Below are 17,594 nucleotides of genomic sequence, written 5' to 3'. Positions count from 1 at the left end.
ATAACGACATGGTCCTGGAACAAAAACCAGACATGTAGATCAATGGAACAGAAGACAGGACTCAGATTCAAGGCCATGGTCTGTATCCACATGATGTTTGACAAGCAAAACCAAAGTCACCACACTGGGAAAAAAGATAGGGTTTTTAACAAATGATGCTGGTCAAATGGATAACTTTGAGTAAAAGAATGAAACTAGATTCCTATCTCTCACCCTGCACAAAAATCAACTCCAGAGAGGTTGCAGAACGTAAGTGATGGGTTGCACAAGTTGGTGAAGAAATACTGGGGGTGGAAATGGAAGAGAGGTGGTGATGGGGAAACACCAGCCATAACAATGTGAAAAAGCCATAAAGAAACCCGATACCTGACCAGCTGATTAACAACAGTTTCAAGGGTGGTACCCTGGGGTTGGGGATTTAGCTCAGTGGTAGAGTGCTTGCCTAGCTCTGGAAAAAAAAAAGAAAAAAAAAAACAAAAAAGAAAAAAAAAGAACAAAGGGTGGTACCCTGTGCATAGGGATTAAACTGTTCCCCAAAGCCAAAGGCTATGAAATGAAAATTCCAGTGCCAGATGTGGGCTACCTCTCTAAGAGCTGTTGGTCAGGGAGGTTGTCTGAGGCTGTCAAAACAAGACAGGCAATGAGTGATGCTGTAGGTCGCCCACCAGAACTAGAGAATGAGGTCCTATTGCTGAAGACACCCTTATGCCGTGGCTGTCAGTCACGGAGAAAGCCAATTGCAGCAAGTCTGAAAGCCTCTCCAAGTGCCAGAAGATGCTATGTAGGCTGCTGAAGGAGAATTGTCATCTACAGACTCACTCAGCCGTGGATCTTGCGTGCAACAGTACTGACTAACCAGGGATGATGAGCCCATTGGAGCCATAGCGGCAAGTCTGTTAGGAAGTAACCAACCACTTTCTGATTGCATTGAGGCTTGCTTTGGTACTTTAAATCCTGTCAGAGCGCATGGCTGGAGAGGGTCATAGACTACTCGGGAAGCCACTGCCACTGTTTTGATAAATGAACCAGACAGTAATAGGACTAAATGGATACCAGGACAGACCTAACCAATCGACCACGACATCCTCCAAGCACGTGTCAGAATTATAATTACAGCTCTTCGCACAGCATCAAACCTAGCCTGTAATAGTGACTCTGCCTATCAACTACACTGTACTGACTGGTGAAACTTTGAAAACAGTGTTTGCTATTCGTTTGTCTTGGCTGCGATGCACTCAAAACCAGGGCCTTCCACACAGAAGGCAAGAACTCCATTATGGAACTACATTGGCCCCTATGATATTTTTTAAAATTAATTTTATTTATTTACGTTCCAGCCATTGCCTCCTTGCCCTCCCCTCCCCAGTTCCTCACCCCATTTCCTCCTCCCCCTTGCCTCTGAGAGGGTGCTCTCCCTTCCTGCCTCCGGGCTTTTCCCTTCCCTGGGACCTCAGGGATTAGGCACATCTTCTCCCATTGAGGCCAGACCAGGAAGTCTCTGCTATGTATGTGCTGGGGACCTGGAGCAGCCCGTGTATGCTGCCTGGTTGGTGACTCAGCTTCTGTGAGCTCCCAGGGGTCCAGGTTAGTTGCGACTGCTGGTCTTCCTATGGGGTCATCCTCCCCTTCAGTGCCTGAGAGGAGAGGTTCTCTTTCTGAGTCCCATAGTAAAGTATTTATGGATGAAGTGATATTGAGCCACCTGAGAGATAATTGTAACTATGATATTTTTGTCCCATGCAATTTCAGTACATATCACTCAAATATAAGAACATTCTTGAATTGTAGTTATAGCACTTGAGGATCTGAATTGATTTACTTTTGATACTGAATTTAGTAAATGTCATTATTCACATTCCTCCTTAAGCCAGTGATGTTTGTCTTTGTGACTGCCACAGAAGAATACTTGAGATTGCATAATTTATAAAGAACTAAGCCTTATTTTTTAATCATAGCTCCTGAAGCTTGGAGGTCTAAGACAAGGTTGCCGCAGTTTGGGAAGACCTGGGTCCTCTAGGGAGGAATGACAGATGCTGTGCTTATCATTTTATAAATAAATAAACTCTGGAGAGAGGACACAATTCAATAAAAACTATAATAAAACCAATCAGAGTATATGTGAAATTTAACCAACACACCCATGTCCTTTGTCTCCTTAATCAAGAGATCTTTATTTATTTATTGACTCTCACGACATTGATATTTTTGGAGCCTAGACCAGTTTTTAGTGGAGTCTTCTTTAAGTTTTGTTTAATACTCCTTTGCGATTAGACTGAGTTTTGGAGTTTAGGCAGAAACACCACAGAGGAGCACTTTCTGGGTCCTACGTTGTGAGTTGCTCCCATATTGACTGGTACTCAGGTTGGCTCAGATTCACTGGGAAAGTCCACTGTTCTCTGTGCAATGGTATTTTGGATTGTATACATATTCATCTAAAGATGGCTGTGTGTGCACACGTGTGAGCGCATGTGATATGCGTGAGTGCTGGTGCCATGGGACACAGGTGGAGGTCAGAGGACAACCTCGGGTGTCACTCTCCACCTTTCACTGTGTGTTGCTGTGGTTGCCAGGATAGCTGGCCCGTGTGGTTTGGAGAGTCTCCTGTTTTCACCTAGTGCACTTGGATTGTGTGCCTTCTGAAGATTTGAACTCAGGTCCTCCTTGTGTGAGAAAAGCATATTTACTCACTGAGCCATGTCCTCAGTTTCACAAAGATTCTTTCATAGACCAACTTTCCCAAGTGATTTTAGCTCCTTGCAAGAAATTCTAAGAAAATTACTGTTTGCTTAACGTCTCTCTCTCTCTCTCTCTCTCTCTCTCTCTCTCTCTCTCTCTCTCTCTCTGTATGTGTGGTATACCTGTGGTATGTGTTGGGGGATGGGGGAGGGAAGGAGGGGATGGAGAGCAGGCCCAGAGCAGGAGTGGGATCAAGGCATGTCTAAACTCTGAAAGTCTCATCCCGAGATTGGCAGGAATAGGGTTGCACCCCTGCCCCCTGACTATGTGCCCCTGTGTACAGAGCTTTGTATCTCTAGCAGGAGGACATGGTATCTAGGTTAAACATCTTCCCTTATAAGGTCATGTCCAGAAGCACCTGGAATTCCTTCTTACACAAGTGAGGCATCCCCAGCGCCCTGGCTCCAAAGGCTTAAGTAGCCTTTGTTCCCCCATTACATTTAGCTCTCACTGAAGCTGCCTCCTCACTGTGCTCACGGTCACCTGAGGTCTCTTAGCCCAGCTTGCTTCCCCACCCAGGAACCACCGGTTGTGACTGGTTGTGATCACCAGGGCTATATAGGTGGGTGAGCAAAGCTTGAGTGGCAGACAGGAAGACATGGTTATCTTGTTCTATCACTCCCTGCCTTCTTCCCTGGAAACAGGGGCTCCTACCAAACCTGGAGCTGGGCTGGATGCCACCCTACTCCCAGAACTGGGGTTGCAGGAGTGTACGGCTATGCTGGACTTTTATGTAGGACTTGAACTCAGGCCTTTAAGCTTGTACAGCCAGTATTCTAGCCTAGTGAGTTACCTCCCCAGCCCATAATTAACTGTATTTCTACCACTCCTTCTGCACGCGGTCATTGAATCCTTTTTCTTTGTAAACATCTATTTCTTAATTATGAGTATGGATATATGTCTGTGTACATGAAGTGCTCGAGCCTGTGGAGGCCGGAGAGGGGCACTAGATCCTCTGGAACTGGAGTCGCAGTTCGATGTGAGCCATCCAGTGTGGGCGTCAGCAACCGGACTTAGGTCCTCTGTGCGAGCTTTTAATTTAGAGCCATCTCTCTAGCTTCCTTTCCTCTTCGCTAAAAACAGGTATTGATTTATGAATTTTTAAAAACTTAGACTGGTATAATGTTTTTTTGAGGTGCCAGGGATCCACCCAAGGGCCTTACACATGCTAGGCAAATGCTTTACTCTGGGACTGTGTCTCCAGCTTGTCTGGCATCAATGTTCTTTGGCAAGTTCTCAGAGCTTGCCCACATTCTTATTTCCTGAAACTAAATATGTCCTAGGACACCTTATACTTCTTCCTCTTAGCCCTGCAAACAATTACTTTGCTGAAGGGACCCTGTGCATGTCTATTAGACTCTGTGTTTAGACACAGCATCAGACATGCTAGACTGTGAGGCAGCTTTTAGTAGAGGAAGGTGACGGTGTTCACTTCTTTCAATGGACAAAGCTAGGAAGTACAATCTCCCATCACCTAGCCCCAAACCATGGGTGTTGCTTTGTCCTCTATTCTGTACCTTAAAAACCAAAACAGCTGTCCTTTGTGGGGAACCTGGAGTATGCTTGTGTTTGTCTATTAGGCATCTGAGAGTTCACAAGGTGGTTTTCAGGCTTTCTTCATCCATGGCAGCACCCTCACCTTAGCAGCTGAAGTTCAAGGTTTCTTTACAATATTATTCTTAGGATACACTCCAGAGTAGACAGTTCAAAGTGTCACACTCAAATGTCACTTCCATTAATTGTCTCACTTGTTCTGAGAAACTACATTACTTATGTGAGTGGTGTGGCATGCGTTTAGACCCTCTAACTTTTGTGGGTTTTCTTTTTGGACGTCATTTTTCACTAATGATATGAGAAAAATCACACGATGTATTTTGATGGCACTCAGCCCTTCCCCAGTTCCTCTCATGTCTACTCTCGCCTCCCGATCCATCCAACTTTGAGGTTTCTTCTTTGTGTGAGTGGGGCCTGCCTTGGAGTGTGGTCAACGTACCAGAGTCACACTGCTGAAGAAGACCTGTTCTTCCCTTCCCAGGAGCTATCAGATGGCAGTGGCTCCTTAGTTGATGGTGGCTTTTCACCCCTACGTCTCCTCTATGCTCAGATTTTGTCCCGATGGAGCTGGTGCCAGTCATTAGCATGCCATGCCATATGAGTTTATACATTCAGCTGCCCTGCCGTGTCGGAAAAACACTCTGTCCTTGAACTTACCAGTCACCTCTGGAGCTTGTCACCTCTCCTTCCCCCTTTCCTTGAGGGAAGAGGTGTGGTATGAACATCCCATTTGCAGCTGAGCATTCCACAGAATCTTACTCTCTGCACATTGACTAGTTGAGGGTTTGTTGACTAATCTCCATCTACTGCAAGAAAAAAAGCTTCTCTGATGAGGTGAGGGCTGAGAGATTTTTCTGATCCGTGGATATAGAAATAAGTCATCAGGAATCATTTTAACTCTGTCCTTTTAGTAGAATAATAGTAATAGTTTCTCACCCAGGGCCCACCACAGGATCTTAAAATGGGTTCCAGCTCATAGAAGAGGCCTTAAGAAAGAAGTTGGTTACTTTGGTGGTTTCACTGAGCGTGTTCACTGCTGCTCTAGTCACAGTAGCAATCTAAATGTCCTTCCACTGATGGTAATGAAAAGGTGGCAATATGCACATTATAGAATACTGCTATCCAGCTGTAAAGAAATGTGAGACAGTGAAGGTTGCAGGTAAGTGGGTGGAACTAGAAAAGATCATCCTGATGAGGTAGTAACCCAGACTCAGAAAGACAGATGGATGTCATACGTTCCCTAACAGAGGCTCCTAGCTCTGAGTCTTTGGATGTGAGTACACACCCTGGAGTAACTGCAGAAACCAGGAACGTACAAAGGCACCCATGCTGGGTAGAGGGGTGGTAGAAGGGGAACAACAGGGCACACGTGATCTGATCCAGTGTAATGGGAAAAGCGGGGTGGCTGGGGCTCTAATTAGGGTTGGGAAGGAAGGAGGAGGGTAAAGGAACAGTAATGATGTAAGGAATCATACTATTTACCATCTACCTAAAAGGAAAGAAGTCTGTAATCCACACAAGTCTGTGTATAAATAGACCGGTATAGTTTAAATTAGATTATTTCATCTGGGCTGACCGTGATCTCTCCAAGAGCCAAAGACTACCTCAGTAAAACCCCAACGCCAGGCATGAGGAGCCATTCTTTAAGTTGTTGGTCAGGAATGTCCAAGAGACTCCCAAAACATTACATGCTGGTGCTCTTGCCCCTGCTGTCTCCCATAAGTGGAAGGTAAGTCCCTTTTGTTGAAGACACGGTGAACTTCAGACACAGGGCCCAGAGCCCCCGAGGTTGAACAGATCTGAACACTGTCTCCTCAGGGATTAGCTTTCATGAAGGCACCGTGCAAGCTTCCAAAGAAGAAAAGCAGCCAACGGTCTTACTAGAGACACGATGCCTATGAACTACATCAGCTATGAGCATAGCATGGTACCCCCAAGGGTGTGACCATGGCATGAATGCCTTGGCAGTAAGCCACAGCTCTCTAGTTGGACTTAAGGCCTGCTCAACAAGAGGGAGATCATGCCTGGCACCAGAAACCTCGCCAGCTGCCTAGGGCTAGTGATGTCATGGATCTTGGAGGAGAGCCTACAACTACACTTTACCAAACCAACACAATTCCTAACTACACTTTAAATATTTGTCCTTCCATCCACAGGTAAGGGTAGCCCTCACTCCTCATCAAGGAATCTTCTCTTTCAACAAAGATCATCACAGAAAACCACAACCAATCAAAATGCAGCTATGGCTCGGGAAAGGGAAGATCAGAAAGACTGTGTGAGCCAGGAGTTCAGGGCATTTGCTCTGACAGTTTTCTAGGAAGGTTAGAAACTACACTCGGGAAGTGTCACCAACATGACTGTCCAATCACAAACTGAACAAGGATGACAACAATAGACCTGCCAAAGTGGTTGGGAGGGAAGACCAGAGGCCTCCATACTATGCTAGGCACTACCAAGGGATGCTGCCCTATGCACAGTAGCTAGGGAATGGGAACAATGTACACATCTGCCATCAGATGGATGGGTAGTGAAAATGTGCTAACATACACAACGGAAAACCATTCCTCTCTATGAAAAAAAGAAATCATGAAAACTTCAGGGAAATGGATGGACTTGGAAAAGACCATAGGGACACATCACCCTCTCACCCATGCTCCCAGTCCTCAGGCCTGGATGCAGCATGGAGTAATCACAGGAACCAGGGAAGTATGAAGGGGGTGTGTGGGAGTGAAGGGAATAGCCGACTATGAGGGGTATAAAGGAGAAAACGGAAAGTCAGGACGGGGGTGCTATTGAGGGGTTCTACAGAAGGAGGGAAGGGAGACATGTTTACACCAAAGTTGTTTGATAAAGCCCCGAGGACTCATATTTCTTTATACATACCTAAATCATATATATTAAACAAAGTTATGCTACTTGGGTTGACAGTGCTCATCACTGGAACCATAGACTAACAATCCTCCACCCCGTACTCTCTTTTAAGAGATGGCCAGGGTAGCCCATGAGACTCTCAGAACAATACAGATTATCAGTGAGGCCTCCAGGGGCTGAGGGTGGGTCTCTGATGCGGAAGAGGTTACATCCGTAGGACGTAGGATTAGCATGCTTTGAGCTGGATCTAACTGAAAGCCTCCTCCCTATAGCCTGACTTCCATGGTACCAGAGAGTTCTATGTGAGCTGCCAAGGGAAGGGAAGAGTCCTCCCACCCAGCCGCGATGATGTGTATGAACCATGACAATAACCAGCATGGCAGGAAGTGTATATGGGCGCAACAAGTGGCTCTCACACATTGGTGGCAACCAACAGCTGCCTCATAGGGCTTTATGCCCACTCAACAGGAAGGAAATCATGCTCGTTACTGGAAACCTGGCCAGTTTCCTGGGCTAGTGAGGTCACAGAACCTAGTACCACCAGGTTACTAGGCCAGCACAATTCCTAACTCTGTTTTAAATGTTATTTTTATGCTCACAGGAGAAGTGCAGCTTCCACTGATCATCGAAGAAGCTTCTCTCCACACCAAATGGAGGCCATCACAGAACACCACAGTTGGAGAGAGAGAGAGAGAGAGAGAGAGAGAGAGAGAGAGAGAGAGAGAGAGAGAGAGAGAGAGAGAGAGAGAGAGACTTGGGTTCCTGGGAACCTGAGTGCCGGTGGATCGATCAGCACTACTGCTCCTGCATCTATGGTTCAGGGAGCACAGAGGAAGAGGTGGTGGAGAGATTGTAGGAGTCAGAATACTGGGAAGTCTGCCGTGAGACTGTCTCTCATCGGAATGGCTGCACAAACAAGACCAACGGGCAGGGCAATACAAGGTGAAATGCTAACATGGAAGGGGTTAATTTCATGTGGTTCAATCCCGAGGCAAAGAACTACAGACAATAATGGCTAAGAGAGGGAAAGAGAGCTTCTCCCTGGGATGATCCCCCTAAGATAGCAGCCCTGAGATCACACCCTCGCAAACAGCACACAGACTCAGCAGATTGTACTCACATATGCGCATATATCAAATAATAACCAAAGAAAAAAGGCTCTCCGTTTGAGAGCGAGGGTGGGGACCGTGAAAGGCACGGAGACAGGGGACTTGGGAGGGGCTGGAGGGATGTAAGGGAAAGCAGGGACTGATGCAATTACCTCTGATTAAAATGGATTAAAGTTAATATATTAAAATAATTCTACCCTTTGCCTGGCACTGCACACTGTGCCCCCTTCTCCCGGAAATCACCAGACCCATTCGTTCCTGCGTAAACTTCTTACATTTCCTCTTTGCAAAAACTAATCACGTAAGCACATTTTTATTACTTTTTCTCATTCTTATTTCGTTGTGAAAAAAAATTTTCATTCTGAATTCCTTTTATTTGTGTTTCTAACAACCAGTTTTGGTTGCTTAGAAATAACGCTTTTTGGTTTTTTGATGAGGAAACAGAGATCAAAATTTCAAAGAAGCCTTCAATGACTGATGAAGTATTTTCCATTTTTTTTTGTTTTGCATGTACTACAACAAAAAGGAGGGAAAATATAACAACAAAGGAGAAAAAGTTCACCTTAGGCTGTATTTATTCCTACTGTCCACTAGATGGCAGGGACACACCGAGAATAACACCGTTTTTTCCTATGGGTCTGGAAAAAACCAAAACCAAAACAAAACAAAAAACCCGTGCCTGATGGATGATCTGTTTGGAAAGATACAGCATGCTTGGGACAGTATTCCTCCCGGCAGAAATCGTCTAAAAACACGTACCCTTCAAGTGGTAAATTATTTTCATCTCTCAGTAACCTATTATAGTTAAAAAGATTGCCTGTGAATAAGCTTATTATTGATTTGTGATTGATAGATTCTCATATCAGGTAAGATGCTAATAACAGCAGAAGTTACAGAATAAGATTCACCAAAACTAAACCACAACCAGAGAGTACACACGGAGGGACCCACGGCTCCAGCTGTATATGTGGTGGAGGATGGCCTTGTCTGGCATCAATGGGAGGGGAAGCCCTGGGTCCTGAGGAGGCTTGATGCCCCAGCGTAGGGGAATGATAGGGTGGTGGGGTGGGAGTGGGGGTGGGTGGGTGGGGGAGCACCCTTGTGGAGGTGGGGGAATGGGAGTGGAGTGGGGAGTTTGGGGGGAGACTGGGACGGGGGGGGGGATAACATTTGAAATGTAAATAAACAAAATAACCAATAAAAAAAAGGAAAAAAGGGGTTGGGGATTTAGCTCAGTGGTAGAGTGCTTGCCTAGCAAGGGCAAGGCCCTGGGTTTGGTCCCCAGCTCCGAAAAAAAGAAAAAAAAAAGATTCCCCATCTTTTTATACTTAATTAAGATCTCAGTTAAAATATCTTAGACACTCATTTTTACTTCTGATATTAAAAGCTAGTGAAAAAAAAACAGAACCCCAAATTAAACAAAGTATTAAGATTCATTCTGAGATTACAATTGCACAATCTCTTCAGGAATGGTGGAAGAAACATCACCCTTCTGCTGACTCTGCCCGTCCTTGGCCCTGCTAGACACAGGCTCCAAGGGCTGCAAGCTCATGTCAGCAGCAGGCAGGACCCAGAATTCATCTTGCCTCATAAACAGACTTTCTGAGGGTCCAGGGAGTCACTTACGGCCTGCAGACACCCTCTTGATTGCATGACACCCTAGGTCCCCTGTTCTTCACCCTGCTCTTCGGTGCTGTGCCTTGTACCACCTGTTCTGAAGGGCTGAGCTTGGCTTCCCTGGGGTGGGATGGAACGTTTAGAACCCCGGCCTGAGGGAATGCTAACACAGTTCCAGGAATGATTTAAGGTAAGGCATACTACTGATTAGCATATATGACATGGAACCTTGTTTCCTTAGGTGTAGAGGGGAAGCAATCTGATACCGTGAGGGCAGACCAAGAAGGCCACCAGGAACCAGTGGGCTTTGAAAGTGTAGCAGAAGAGGTGGTGGTTGGAAAAGGCAGACACCGTGGATAGGAAGAAAGCCGTGAAACAGCTCGTAGCTGCGAGTCATACCATTTACAAGCAAGCCACTCCTCCCCATAAACTAAAAAGTACAAGGCTTGGTTACAAATGCAAAAGCCTGACTCTCTCATCTGAGTTCTTTGAAACTGTTTGCATCAGTCCTCCTCTGTATCAGCCTGTAGGATCTCTGTTCCTTGAGATGAGTTCAAGTGTTACATTGTTACTCCGGGCTATTCATCATTTCTGGGACAGTGCTGACCGCAGATGCTTCCTTCACTGACTCACCCTGCAAAGGGTCCCTTTCCAGGAGCACTGCGTGTCCTGAGGGAAGGTTGATCTTGGGAAGGCCTTCCATTGTGATATCTTACGACTTTTACATGCCCATCTGCTGCTGAGAAAGTATGATACCCATTTATATCTAAGCAAATTTTGGGCTCCCTTTTCAGATATGCAAGGTGGTCTAGAGTGCGTATCTGCGTTTTCTGGTCTTTCCTCCTCTACTCATAATCAATTCACTTAGGCAAAACAGACAGAGACCTCTATAGCACCACGGTTAAACCTGCTGCTCCAAAGATCAGGAGGGCAGGATGCCCTCTGGACCCCTGGGGTGTGCCTAGTCTGTCCTTTTACCTTGGTGATAGCTGTCTTCAAAGATGACCTCAGGAGTTCACGACGTCTGGAACCGAAATCTTGTGAAATCCTCACCCTGAGCTGACACCAGCACCGGAACAGATGTGGACAGGTGTTGTGAAAGTGAGGAAGTGCCTCGCCAGAAGCCAGGTTGTGAAACCCTGCATCTGAGTCTCTGGATCACACACTTCGGGAGGGGCTGGTCTCTAAAGCAGCCTGATAGGGAGGCTCACGTGGAGAGAAGCTGAGGTTCCCATTCTATAGCCGACATCACTTTGCCAACCATGTGGATGAGCGCTCAGAGAGTGAATCCTCTCGTTTAGGGTTGAGCATTTCCAGATCTCCCCCGGCCCCTTGCACATCGTCCAGTGGTGTGTCTCTGTGTCGATTTCCATTGGCTGCAAGAAGAAGATTCTCTGATGAGGCCAGAACAAGGCATGGATCTACAGGCACAGCAACATGCTGTTAGGAGTCATTATTCCTACCTTCCTTTAGCAGGACAATCGCAGGAGGTTTCCCCCTAGGTCCATGACCTATCTAGTGTCTGTCAGGTACGGGTCCTATCTTTGTGCAGGGGCCATGCTAATCTTCTCCGCATGGTTCCAATTTTTATCGAGCACACATGGGTCCTATCTCAAGGAGTGAGTTTTTGCTGAGTGGAAACCTGCTAGTTGGCCTTGCTGTTGCTCTGGTTCCCGGCTGGATCTGCTCAGTTCCCACTCTCCTGCTGGTCTCTCTTGCTCACTGGCTCTCATTGCACTGCAGTCAAGGTCCCCATGACATAAGAGGAAAAAGCCTGACTTCAATTTTCTTAGCCAGCTACTTGTTTGTCTTATTTTCCTTTGAGGCTGTGTGTGTGTGTGTGTTATCTGCATGTCTGTCTGTGTCCCACGTGCTTCTTGATGTCTCCAGAGGCCATAAGAGGGTATTGGACTCCTTGAGGCTGGAATTACAGATGGTTGGGAGCTGTCGTGGGTGCTGGGAGTTGAACCAAGGTCTCTGGGAGAGGAGTTAGTGCTCTTAACTGCTGAGCCTTGAGACTTTTTACTAAATGTTCTGTAACAATTGCCTCTATTACCAATTTTCTCTCTTAGTGTTCTCTCTCTCTCTCTCTCTCTCTCTCTCTCTCTCTCTCTCTCTCTCTCTCCTCCCTTGCTCCCTTCCTCTCTCCTTTCTTCCTTAGAAAGGTTCTCATGTAGTCCAGGTTTGCCTTGAACTTCCTGTGTAGCTGAGGGTAGCTTTGAACTTCCGCTCTTCCTGCGTCTACCTCCTTCCTGCTTGCTTTAGAGGGAGATGCATTCAGGGCCTGGTTTTCCTCTTACTGACACAGTGCATTTCCTGTCTTCTTTGCACCACCCAAATAATTCCAGTTTAGGCACACAACCTCCTTCAGAACAATGGCGTAGACACTCTGAATCTGAGGCTCTTCATTCTTTTCTTTCTCCCCACTCGCTTCCTTCCACATTCCCTGTCAGTGCTCACCGGCACTCTTCCATGCCCCCGTTAGCCTCCCATTCTCTGTCATCCTTTGCAAAAGGGCCTGGTTGGTGCTCACTCTCTGCTGTCCTCACTTGATTTACCACAGTTCTCAGTGAAGAATTCTTTCTGACTACTCACTGTCCAAGTCAAAGACCACATAGGCCCCTCAATTAAAACATTTTTATTTATAATTTTATTATTAATCTGTTGCTGATAGAAATGAAACTCAACAGGTCCCTAATAAGCAATTTGGAATGCACTAATAGACAGCAAAAGCCAGTGACACCAGGGCTGGGTGGTACAGAAAGAGAATCAAAGGAAACCAAACACAACAACACAACAGTAACAACAAAACACAAGACAACAACACAACAACAACAGTGATACAACCGAAGGACACAAAATAAGGCTAATGTTAAAAGAAACACACACACACACACACACACACACACACACACACACACACAAACTTCATGGGGTGGGGGAAGGGAGGCAACAATTTCACAACAGTGTTGGAAAGTGGGGAGGAAACGGGGCTTGCTAGGAATTTCAGGCCAGAAGCAAAACAAAGAACTCCCACAAAACTAAGCACCTCCCCCAAGGGGTGTAGTGGTGCATCTATGTAATCTCATTGTCCCAGGGGTGGAGGCAGAGAATTAGGAGTTGACGGCTAGTCTGGGCTCCAGGAGACCTCACAAAAACAGACAAAGAAAACTGCAACTCACGCATCCTGCACGCAGATTATGGGGTCAGACCTGTGGGGTTCACAGGGGGCCCCCTGTATGTATTCAGAGACCTTCCGGTATTAGGTCATTATCTGCTATGTCATCTCTGGCTGGGTACTCAGATGTACAGGTAGAGACCTACAGTCTGTGCGACAGTGATGGAACTGTGGGAGCCAGGAGGGCAGAGACTCTCGGGGGCCGACCCCGTCGGGACCCCCGCCCCTAGCCCGGGCTCAGGCAGCTGTAAAAGTAGCTCTGTCATCTGACTGACTCTGTCCTCTGACTGGTGAGGACCTCAGGGCTTGATGGAGAGGTGCCTGGCTCTCCAGCTTTGCCTCTGGCTGTGGTTGTAGAATTTCTGCGACTGGTAGGGTGCAAGGCTGAGCTAGGCTCAATAGGGCTGTGGACTACCCAGGCAAGGTTCTGCTCCTGCTTGTGCCTGAACACGAGGCACCAAGACTCAGTTTACTTTTCCTTCAGGCTGAGTCTGGAGGCCAGCACCTTGCACTCCGCTGGGCTGGGGGAGGACATCTTGAGACGTTTCTGTAATTCTGGATGCTGCTTTCAGCTGGACTAGTGGTCAGGGAGACTCAGGATTCAGGAGTCTGAATTTGATCTTTGGGAGCTTGTGATGGGAGGAAATATATTCCTACAAATTGTCTTCTGGCACCGTCGGGCATTCTGAAATTGGTGTTTTTAGGCACCAAACTCTTGCCTTCTGACTTCCCAAGCAATTTCCTCTTTCCAAGTAGAGAAACAAAGTCGACACTTGAATGCCGTGTCCCTCCTGGGCATTTTACCCACTTTGGGAGAAAATACTTGGTCTGCCTTCCTGTCAGGGCGATGCTCTGGCATCAAAGCATAGACTTTGATCTCAGATACTGGCTTACATCACTGTACACACTCTGTTCAAGGCCTGTTACGCCCAGTGAGCTATTTAACCTTCATAGTTCCCATCTTTCAAAGGAGGATATCATCTCGGTTACAATCTCCACTACAAGCGTAGTGGAAATCTTGAGTATTTGACACGGAGCATCTAGCACAATCTTGCTTTTGTGCTGAGTAAACCTGGCTCTACAAAGGTACTCGTTACTGCTGTGACTGTACCAGGCTCAGCTAAAGTGCCACACCATGGAAACAGGCAAGTTCTCAACACAGGTCCAGCACAAGAAAGAGCACGTCTAGAAGAAACAGGACGCAGAATAGGGGGTTTCTCAGAGTGTTCTGGTCCGTTGTCAATTTTCTGTTTTCACTGTAGAATCTCCTAAAAAGGAATTTCTGATTTTTACTGGGTCCTAAGAGCATGTCTGTCTGAGGGAAGCTACCAGATTCTTCCAGCTCATGGGATCTATATCATAAGGTCTGTACTGTCACATACAGAGATAGCCAATACAGTGTGCCCAAGACAGCTTGGCTGTGAAACCGCAGATAATTTGGTTAAGACCGGTTAACATTTCAACTCTCCATAACTGCGGACGTGTGTTTAATCAATCTCGAATATTTAATACAGAACTGGCTCCCCCTTCATCGGAGATCTTTAATTACAATGCTCCCTGTTGGCCAAGCATTGCATTTTGAGTGTGTATCTGCTTTTGTCTCATGGCCTCTGGCATTAGGAAGGCTATTCTTAGGTAGAGATGAAGTTTAGGTAGGAAATACACAGTGCTCAGAAGAAAGAAATGGTTGGTAAAACCGTTGAGGAAGAAACTCCTGGGTCATGTCAAATTTATTTGCCACCATGATCCAGGTCTGAGTTTGTTTGTGTCTCGTGCATTTGACATAGCATTTACATATGATGTAATAGGGATGCGACGCCTGGAGTTAAGTTGGCCAAGAACAGTGTGGGATGTTAAAATACCAGCAGCAAATGAGGGAAATGGGCATTTTCATCACATGACAATGCCCTCGGGGCCAACGGGAGCGGAAGCTTCGAGCAGGGTTCTGACGACTGTGAGAATGATGGAAGAATGTCTGAAGACCGCTGTGCTGAGGCAGATCTACTGCTCCAGGGCTGGGGTGTGCGAGGGCTTTTAGGGGTATGGGTGGGAAGAGCTGATCGGCCATAACACAGCATCTAATTATTATTTGGGCGGGAAGCCAGAGCAGGACTTGTATGCGGAGTTCTGCAAGGCTGGCAGCAAGCTCTGTCCAAGGCTACTTCTCAGACAAAGCTAGCCACCTGTCTTCAGGGACACTCTCCAGATAGGGTCAGGCTAGAAAGGGAATCTTCCATTTTCCAATGGGCTCGGAAACCCATCTGGCCGTGGGGGACTATGATAGCAGGGTTCCCCTTAACAGCAGGGTTCTCCCATGGGAGGGCATTGAATCTTGGCCTTAGGGATTTCGGCAGTCCTCAGTTATGGTCAATTTAATCACATTCACGCCGTGCCGTCGTCCTCCATGTCTCAGCTCTCACACCCCTCTTGCAATGTTACTTTAACAACACCATCTTTAATTTTCTAGTCCTTTCTTCATTTGTCAGTCTCTATTGTGGAACAAGATTTTTATTATGGGAGGAACTCTTATTTTACCATATAAAATATTATTCAAAAGCGTTTTGTTTTCTTTATAACATTTTTTGCATCAAAAATTCCATCTTATAAATAACTTTATAGCTCTTATTGTATAATAGTACGATGGTTACTTTCTGTCTTATCTGAACGTTTTTCCTCAATTAAGTATATAATAAAACAACACAGTGCACGAGTTCTAGACATGAGAGAAGCGGGTGGCTTATTAATGCAATATTTCTGTTCCCCCATATTTGCTCACACATGTCTTCTAAGCCACCATATTACCTGGAAGACTCACCTACTTTTTTTTTTTTTTTTAACCAAAGGCTGTCAACGCCAATGACCATTTCAGAATCATACTGGCCCCTGGCAGTGACATTCAGTTCTAGTTTATCCCTCTACAGTCACACCGAAATTGTCTCCCTTATCAAACAAAGACAGAACACAGAAGGCAGCCTGACAGTCCACCAAACACCTCACATGTGTGCATGTGTGCCTTGGAACTTAATCCCGCCATTCTGGGAATGATATGGAAAATAAGCATGTCCAGTATTTGGCAAAGGGCTGGTCTAAACATCCCTTGGAATTAACCGCCTGCACTGCAGTGTTGGTCAGTTACTTTTGGGCATCCTTTAGGGCAATATCACCCATCTGAGGGCCAGTACTACAATTATAGTCAAATGGCAAAGATGAATGTGTGTATCATTTTCTTAAAAATCAACCCAGCTTTGCTGAATGTGAAAAACCCAATTTCAACCCCAAAGGTAGGACATTTTCAATGAAGGAAATGTGGTCTCATTAAGACGGTATCGAGTATGCAGCTGGGCAAATGTTTGGTTTGCGTGACTACATTGATGGAGCTGTGTGATGCTTTTATGCATGAGTTCATTATAATAGTTATTATTTTCCTTTTATTGAAAAAAATATTTTTTTCTGACATAATATAACAAGATCACGGTTTTCCCACTGTCTACTCCTCCCAGTTCCTCCCCACATCGCCTCCCATCCATTTACTTCCTTTCTGTCTCTCATTAGAAAACAAGCAGACTTCCAAGGGATAACAATACAAAATATAATAAGATAAAACTTAACATATTGGAATTGGAACAAACAAACAAACAAGCAGAAGGAAAAGAACTCAAGAAGGCACAAGAACCAGAGGCCACTGATTCACCCTCTCTGGAATCCCTTAGGAACACTAAACTGGAAGCCACAGTAAATAGCTAAGAACCTGGTGGGATCCATGACGGCCCCGTGCTTGCTGCCTCGGTCTCTGTGAGTTCATGTGAGCGTTGACCATGCTCATTTAGAGGTCCTCGTTCCCTTGGTGTCCTCTATCCACTCTGGCCCTTACACTCTTTCTGCCTCCTCTTCCACAGAGTTCCCTGAGCCCTGAGGGAGGGATTTGATGGAGTCATCCCATTTAGGGCTGAGTGTTCCAAGGTCTCTCTCTCACTCTCTGCATAATGTCTGACTGTGGTCTCTGTACGTGTTCCCATCTGCTGCAGGAAGAAGCCTCTCTGAAGCTGGCTGGTGTCATCAGGAGTCATTTTTATAAACACACTATGTGTCCAGTAAACCCGTACCTCATGTATCTGTAACCATGGAAAAGCACCATTATCCCATCACTTATTTCTTTTTGTTCTTTTATTGCCTTTTTAATGCCACACAGCATACAGCCACCTATTGCTTCTCCATCTTCCAAGATGTCTGAGTTTAAATCCCCTTTCCCCCTTTCAGATCCTACAGATATTTATTTTCTTTTGTCTTCAGGATGACTATTTTTAATTTCCTCCATTTGCTCTCAGGTTTCACATATCATTTTTCTCTGCTCACAAGTATCCCGTGGCATGTTTGTGTGTACAAACTGTTATGCTGGGATTCAGTCTCTTTTTTTTTTTTTTTGGTTCTTTTTTTTTTCGGAGCTGGGGACCGAACCCAGGGCCTTGCGCTTCCTAGGTAAGCGCTCTACCACTGAGCTAAATCCCCAGCCCCTTCACATATCATTTTTA

General features: G+C 45.9%; 1 pseudogene; it reads right to left on the bottom strand.

Moving 5' to 3' along the window:
• Window positions 1-11,394: 11,394 nt before the first annotated feature.
• Window positions 11,395-11,509, bottom strand: LOC120101972 (U6 spliceosomal RNA; annotated as a pseudogene).
• Window positions 11,510-17,594: the final 6,085 nt, after the last annotated feature.

The sequence above is a fragment of the Rattus norvegicus genome, chromosome 3 (genome assembly GCF_036323735.1).
Source record: "Rattus norvegicus strain BN/NHsdMcwi chromosome 3, GRCr8, whole genome shotgun sequence".
Lineage (NCBI taxonomy): Eukaryota > Metazoa > Chordata > Mammalia > Rodentia > Muridae > Rattus > Rattus norvegicus.
Note: the sequence above shows the minus strand (reverse complement) of the source record. Positions and strands in the feature narration are given on the sequence as shown.